This window comes from Sceloporus occidentalis, unplaced genomic scaffold (assembly GCF_023333645.1).
Source record: "Sceloporus occidentalis isolate IW3139 unplaced genomic scaffold, rSceOcc1.0.p SCAF_262, whole genome shotgun sequence".
Classification (NCBI taxonomy): domain Eukaryota; kingdom Metazoa; phylum Chordata; class Lepidosauria; order Squamata; family Phrynosomatidae; genus Sceloporus; species Sceloporus occidentalis.
The window spans coordinates 875,538-884,373 of record NW_028317242.1 but is presented as its reverse complement, the minus strand read 5'-3'; positions in this window follow the sequence as shown (position 1 = coordinate 884,373).

Here is an 8,836-nt window from a genome sequence, read left to right as displayed (position 1 = left end):
TAACACCAATAAAGGTTTAAAGAAACACTCCAGCCATCACATGCATGTTAAATGTTCACAATATCCCATGCGTGGGGGGTTCTGCAGCCCCCCAGCTGAACACGTCAGATATAGTAATACTTACGGCCAATCAGCTCAATCATTCCTGGGGGCTACAAGCAGCCAATCAGTGCCAAGAATCATTGGACAGCTTCTACTAAAGTGAAGTCATTTTATTTTTAGGTTTAATTAATGGATATTGAATTACTTTACTGTGTGTTAGTTGTTCCGGAGGCTGCCCGGGACATGGTCGTGCCCCTTTACGCTGGGAAGAGCTCTAGGGGTGTCCTTTAAAGCAATTGGTTTCAAGGATGCTCAACGATGGGCAATGCCAACCTTCAAAAAATAAAATGCCACGGGGGGTTCGGTAAGCAAGGACTGATTTAGACTCCATGCGAGAGGACATTGCATCGGAAATTATTGGGAAGGGTTCAATAACCTGAGAGAAATTTATCACAGGTAATAAAATTCTAATTATCACACAGACCGCAATGGAAAGTTTTATAAATTCTCCTTTCTGAGATAACTGCAGGGGAATGTTTGCATTTTTTTTTTTAATGCCACACTAACGTTTAACTCTATTTATAGATGTACTGAGATGCTCACGGATGTCGGCCTCAGGTTTATAGGAACAGATGTCCTTCTGTGCGTTTGTTTTTATAATATCAATGCAGGGCCAAACAGAGTATTTAGCACCCTCCCCCATGCCCCCCCCCCCAGTTAACGTATGCACTGGTACAGATTTTAAAACACTCACATTTGCACAAACTTGCACACTCACACCAACACTCATGCACACACACACGCTCACACACACCCTCACTGGCCACACCCACTTATCATTCAGTTGTTTCTCCCCTATTGTTAAGTTGCTGATTGTTGTTGAGAAAGCCTTTTTAAGGGCGGGAGGGGAATTTAGGACAAGAAATTAATAATAAAAAAAACCACGCACAGAAACCCCCAAAAACACATTTTAAAGGGATTTTCAAATGACGTTACGGTTCACTAGAAAGAATGCATATTAGATAGTCTGTGCATACTTTCATATTCATTATACAAAGGTCTAAAAAAATACCTTAAATAGAAGTTAGTGATGAGGGTGCTTTCTGCGCTGCATAGCCCCCCGCATGCAGTGTTTGCCGAACCGGTACTGGACCTGACTGGCAGTAAGTATACCATGGGTTAAAAATATGTTCAGCTGAACACATCTCCTGCACAGAAGATAGCTGGGAGGCAAGCAAAGGGTTAAATACATATGAGGGGGGTTAATACCCCCATGCATTTGCAAAAGGGACATGAAGATTTAAAGGGACCGCTTTAAGGGTGAGGTCCTTAAATGCATTTGTTGACTCTTAAGAACCCACAGATAATTCTGAACATGAGTATTGATTAAGCTATTAAACAGTTAATTTCCAACATGTCACATTTCCCAGGAAAAGGGGATGTACATTGGAATGTTGGTTGAGGATAAATATTGCAAAAAACCCCAAATGATGTAATTTGCTTTTCTGAACAAAGATCGTTTTTTTTACGCAAATGACTATAACACAATGTATGATCAACTTCGTTATTATTATAAAATATTTAAAGAAATAATGATAATAAAGTAAAGTGTGCTTCATTAAAGGGTTCAAACTGCAATTATAGGAGAGATAATCTGATCACGTCCATCATAACACAGAGCGGAGACTGAATAGACGCGACCCCACACATTACATTAAGTCGCCATAGTTTATGATGTAAGGCTGGGACTCCCACGATGTTACAGGAGATCAGGCGTAAAGTGGGGGCGCAGCGAGGTCTTCATGGGAAGTTGCAAGGATAAAAATATCTTTCTTTGAACCTTAATTACAATACTGGATACAGTGATTGGGTTCAACTTAGAAAATACTTAGTATTATTTAATTTTGTCCCAATAAACTCCCTTTATCTGCAGACCCTGGAGGCGGCCATTGTTGTCAGTCATGTGATATTTTGGGTGGCTTTCCCTGCTCAAACACCACACTGAGCTGGTAAATTTAGACAGTCCTTTTCTGGCTAAAGATCGTGGTCTGAATTATTTTTTTTATCATCCAAGTCATATACTTTACTGTTTCTGTTTAAAGTTGAGCGAGATAAGAATTTTTGTTGTTTGCGCTTAACGCACACAAAATTTACATGTTATATTCAGCCCAAAATAAACAAGGAAACTTGATTCATACAAAGCCAGGCAAATTACTTTCTTTCAGGATATAAGGACGGCATAACAATATTATTTATTTGATATTTCTTAATAGTTAAGCAAAAGTTTATCAGCGGGGAGGACGTTTTTAGGGTCTCTAAGCAAAAACATTTTAAGGGTGCGTCATGGTTCCTTTAACAGTAGATCGCCCGGATATGAAGTCACATCTCGGACGGTGCAACAGGCGGCGCTGCCCTGAGTTTGGCCGCCGGGCAGCGTCGGAGTTAAATACAGGTCTGCATAGACTTTCATTGGTCAGAATGTCCAAGCGGGTAATTAAGACAGAGTTATTCTATTGCTGGCAGCAAATATGAACGGCTAAGAAACACCTGCCCGAAAATATTTTTGAAAATCTATTTTAATCTGATACTATTAATAAAAAAAATGGTAAGAGTTCATCTTTAACATCAATTCGGCCGACACATGGTGATAACACAGATGATAACAGTCACTATGAGACAAGTAATCAGTGGAAATGTACATTGATTATTAGTTTGTCTTCTTGTACTCTTTGAGCATTAAAACACGTCTGTAACTTTTTCCTGGCAATATTTTTTTTGGTTCCGTACACTAAATCAGGGGTGTACAACTCCAGTCCTCCGGGATTTCTTTTTGTAGCTTTGCATGAAAACAAGTAATTAAGTTAATTTAAATAAATTAATATAAACTGGGCCCTGTTTTCAGACTGGAGCTGCGTACCTCTGCGCTAAATAAACCCGTATAATACCGTTTTTATATAAAAAATATGTAATTTATATGTTGTGGAAGCCCACCTTTTATATGCCATGGAAGCAATCAACTTAATTTTATGTTCTCAGGGCCTGTATGATTAATCTTCCTTATCTCTCTCCTATTGTTAGGTTGCTGATTGTTGTTGATTGCTTCTGGCAGTCATTGTAAGCTTGGGGGAGGAAGTGAAATAAGGTTAGATAATGCTAATTATTTATTTTATTTACACAGTTTCATTTATAAACCGGATAACCTGCTCATTATTTGGACTTTCATGGCTGTAGAACCTCATACCTTAGCTACACATAGGTCATTTTTAAAACTGAACATCTCCAAAGCAATTACCGGTATACTTATTGGCATACGGTAAATTGGTAAAAATACGGGTTCTTAGCTCAGCTAAAATAACCCCTTTTGCTCTATTGTTCCTCATTCTTAAGTTGATATTTGCATGTAGAGAACGTAACACCAGGTTCCTCCTGACACCGAGGGTTCCTTGAACGACCCAAGTCTGGAAGGCACATGCATGCAGCCTACTCCACAAATATCGCACTTGTCAAACATGTCAAATGACCGAAGTGGGACAATTATGTTTTAGAAAGGCTAGGAGGCCGGGGCTCTACTAAATCTGTATGACTTATTGATAGCTGCTTATGGGACCAAAGCATTTAGCCAAAGAGCAATTCCATTTACACAGTTAATAAACCTGATTATCTCCTGTCCCTATGCACATTATTAGGACTTTGATGGCTGTAGAACACTGCGATACCCTCATACCCAGAAAACATTCCGAGCTCCTAGAAAAGAGAGACATCAAGAAAAGAAAGAGGTCCCAAAGACAGACTATCCTTCCTAAAGATGGGTGCTGTGGAGGTTTGACCAATGTGTCTATGCCTTGCTTCTAGAAGAAGACAGACTACCTGGAACTGACTTATTAACTGTTATTGCAAACAGGGAAAGCGATTTTAGTTCTGTGATTCTGTATCTTAATAACTTACAGGTACGTAATTGGTTAGATTCATTTTGGGGCAAAAAAGGTGGAGATAGTAATTCTCCATTCAGTGTAAACATAGTCACATACTTTTCTCCAAGATAGCATGGTATAACATTTTTAAATTAATAACTTTCTGAAAATATGTTTGTAAAATGTTATCAAATTTAACCATGCCCAATTTAATTGGTGACGGAAAAAATTCCAAATCATTTGTAATATATATATATATATATATATATATATATATATATATATATATATTATATATATATATTATACGCAGGGCAAACAGGTAGATTCAATATCTAGCTGCACATTCTTATACTCAAGAGACATTCAGCCTCCTTCCAGTAAAATGAAAAATAAACAAAGCACACAAAGCACAATGCAGTGTTTGCATAATAGATAGTGACCTATATATATATATATATATATATATATATATATATATATATATATATATATATATATATAGCAAGAGGGAGAGAGACAGAGACAGAGATAGAGAGAGAGAGACAGAGAAAGAGAGACATAGACAGAGAGAGAGACAGAACGAGAGAGAGAGAGAGGCAGAGAGAGAGAGAGAGAGAAAGAGAGAGACAGAGAAAGAGGGAGAGAGAGACAGAGAAAGAGAGACATAGACAGAGAGAGAGAGAGAGAAAGAAATAGACAGAGAGAGAGGGAGAGAGAGACACAGAGAGAGAGACGGAGAGAGAGAGAGATTGCTATTTATATTGTTGGCTGTTGGTTAACTCATAAAGAGACTTTCCCAAAGTTTAAAGGGACACTATCAATACAACTATAAGTCATATAAAACCTTCACTTACATTCTAAAATATAAAAAGGTCCCTTAATTCCATTATTCGTCTTCCCTCATGTCCTTACCTATGGTTGAAGACTCTATATCAAGATATATTTGCATACAAATATGTTATTTCTGACACAAGGACTGTCTTTATCATGGGGCAAAAGTGACAGCTGCCCTATGTCCAGGATTTACTTAGGACCTAGTTGTTAACCCCTTAAGGACAACTGTTGTCCTTAAACCCATTGATGACAATGCATTGTGAGCCCGTACATGTACAGGCTTTGTCCTGCAGTAAAAACGGACAGACCAAATGGGTCTGATCTGCCGTCAGATTCTTGGTTTCTATGTTTTCTGCACAGCTCATTTATTCAGATCTTACTCAATGACATCAGGCTAGTGATTCAATCTCCCTAACTGGCCAATCAGGGGTTGAAAAAGGGACAAAGGTATTTGGATCCTAAAGAGGAGCTGCCTCTTAAAGATGGGTACCTGAAAGGCATGAAATTAGGCGGACAACATAGAACATTAAGCCCTGGATCATGTTCTAAATGTTAAGCAAGTAAAAGGACATTCACTTGGATTCTATATTGTTCGCTCCATTGTTTGGCACTTTTATAAACATTAATGTATTTACAGAACAGATTGAGATGTTTAAGATAAAAAAAGGTAAAAGAAGCAAATTTACAAAAATAATCAAAGATTTCCCGCTTTGAAACTGAAAGCAATAAAAGGCTGTTTACTTGTTATGTGGTCGGTACTTCCCTTTATGTCAAACTTTCCCTCCAAGCATTTGTCATGCTAAGTGTCTTACTATTTGCTTATCATATACTTCCCTTTTGAAATACGGTTGGTATAAGCTGCATGACTCAGGGGCAGTTTGTGGATCTGTGGGTGAGGGGTTGTTGTTTTTTTTAGCTCTTACCATTCCTTGCCAGATACACCCACATTCCAGCTTTCTTATACCAAGGCACAGCTAGCTACAGCCTAATGTATGCCCATACCTGGGAACTCAATAAGTTTGACCCGGAGTCTCCTAGTGAAGCACTAATTCCTATTACCTCCGGTTCAATCTTTTCTTTCTCTGGGACTGCTAAGCGGTATTTAGCCCCACCCACTCCCTGTCCAATTCCCCTCCCACTCCAGCCCCGCCACTGCATGACAAACAATGTCATGTTACGCCCTAATGCGTGGCTAACCTGGCCCCTTCATCAAGCCATGCGCTCAGAAAAGGGAGTTCTCTGGGCAGCAAACCCTCGGAGGTTCCTAGGTACGCGCACGCCTATTGGCTGCCACTTACCCCAACTCTGTCTCTGCACATCACCCATGTATGAGAGTAGACCTCCATTTTTGTTCATTTTCAAATTCCAAGGTTGGCATTCAGGGCAAAAATCCCCATTTCAGGACTTTTTATAATAAACATATATTAAGATAATCAACACTTTTTATCGCAAACACGGAAATACATAGTTACAGAAACATCATTTATATGAGGTCACCATTTTCCATCAATAAAATAAATTACTCATTTACTGTATTAAACATACAGAAAAGACAAAAAAAAGAAATACAAAAGTCTACTGGCCCCTGAAGCAGACAAAAAAGGCAAATTATAGTCTTTAGATGTAATAAAAATACCTAGATTTATTAACTGGGGCCTGTTGAGGATTGGTTTGTTTTTGCTTGGATGTTTCAATGTCACAGAGCTGCAGTGTGGTGAATATTTTAATAACATCTATTTATGACGAGGCACATCCACCAAAATATTTGCCTCTTCTGAGAGCTCTGGGATGGAATTTTCCTGCATTTTTCCTCAGTGACACCTCTGTCTCCGAGCTTAGCAATGTAGTAAAAAAACAAAAACTTGGCTTATATCTCTAAATGAATTTACATAAAGTGAGCCGCGTTCAATGATACCCCGGCCTCGAGCAGGGAGTGCAACGACGACAGTGAACTAGTATAAAATGTTTGCTGGGCTCGGGGGTATCACAGGGTTCTACAGCCCTAAAATGCGAAATGAAGAGCGAAATGAAGACATTGTCCCCGGTCAACGTCCAGACCCACCATCGTCTCATTGTGTCTGAGTAGAAAGGGTCGACTGGGTCCGAATGGGTCCAAAGGATCGACTGGGTCCAAAGGATCGACTGGGTCCAAAGGCAATCTCATTGAAAGCAGAGGTGCACTAGTGAGGCTTCCCCAGCACGGCAGGGTCCCCGGGTCCCTAACCTCCCAACAGTCCTGGTTCTAGCAGGACAGTTACAGGCGCACCATCCAGGTAGTGGGGATCATGGGCCAGTTGGAGAGATCCTTTGATCTCCCCTGACTGGCCCGGAGAACTGTAACATGATTGAAGGTCCGTGCTGTTGCATGATACAGGCCCTGTTCCTTTCTGTTAATTATTAATTATCAGACTTGATACAAGCGTGTATAAAACCGGCACCTTCTCTTTATGTGGACTTTTTATCTCTTACACGCAGATGCTGTTTACTCTTATCTGTTACAGGTGGCAACCTATTTCAAGAAAAAGCCCAGATACATCCTTATAAAAGGGTATTAACACGAAGAAGGAGTCCCTTTAATCACCACATCTACTGGTAAAGTCAGCATGGCTACAGTGAACACTCCACATGTTAGGCTGCTTGGTGTCCTCTTCTTGGTATGGCTTGGTGAGCTGGTATGGGCTCCATCGGTGGGCTCTATGCCAGGGTAGCCTTAGCACTATTTTGCCTTGACCACCTCTGCTGGAAGACTATGCAAACTACCCACTTTCCCTTCTGTATAATAATATTTGGATAAACAGCTTCGACCCTTCAAGCCCTCGCCTTCATAACCTGTCTAAATATCCCATCATTGTTTTTCTACATCTTTTGTGAACTATATTAAATCATTTTAATGCTTTTGGCACATTCCAAATTCTATCAGCGATCCAAATACAATGTAACTGTATATAACTTCAGACCTAGAATCGTTTACATTGTGCGGAACAGAATGTTAAGCCACAAGGACAGCAATCAGCTTTTCTCAGACGCCTCCTCCTCGCCTTATCAGGAGAGTGGAAATTTCCACTGTCTCCCTGCGTGTCAGAAAGCAGTGAGTAACACAAGCAGAGAACAGCTCACAGGCATCATTGCACTGAATACAATGCCTACATTTAGAAATCAAAATCAGTTATGTCTCCATCGCTCCTCATAACGGCTTGAGATCCCTGCTATCATTTTAACGCTATATACTTAGTCCTATATACACACACACATATATATATATATATATATATACATTTCTGATTAACCCCAAAGGGTTAAAAAATTGTTATGTATGTAAATAAGAGCAGTTTATACAGAAGAGCCCAAGATTTTAGGAACACTGAATTTAACCATTTTCAAGACTAACCCTTGCTTAGCATGCATGGGGTGCCACAGGGACCAGATGGCAGATGTCTCTTCTTTACTGCCCTGGGGTCTTTGGGGTTCACACTTTAGGAGGTACTTTTATTAGACGGTGCAAAAACAAAGTGGATGCTAAAGGTTTATTGTGATGAACCAGTAATAATGAGTTTGCTCACAGGGTCTTTGGTCTTCACTTGTCGTTGTTATACTAGACGAAAGAGAACAGCTTGATAATCCAATGGAGATGGAAGATTTGACCTATAAATATCAGAGATCCTCATCGACTCCAAGTGTTCTTAATAGATAGGACTAGACATCGCTAATGGGGGCTTTAAAGCTGATGTGTTTCCTGAATGCTGCATTTTAAATTTCTTCTATATAAATACATACTAAAATACCACGTATGTGTGTGCATTAGAAACCCACCATGTCTATGTAACCGGAGATCAGACCTCATCTGCATGATTATTCTTCCCAATTAGTTGTCTCACCAGTTATCTTTGCCATTTTATTAGGTTACCGGTCCCATCTGGTAACAGCCGTTGGTTCATACAGCCCTTTTTGAGGGTTAGGAGAATTTGCTGTAATATCGGTAGCTCAGCCTGATGGAAATCATTGTCTGGAAGATGTGACTGATGCCTGCTCTGTAACAAAGCAATTCT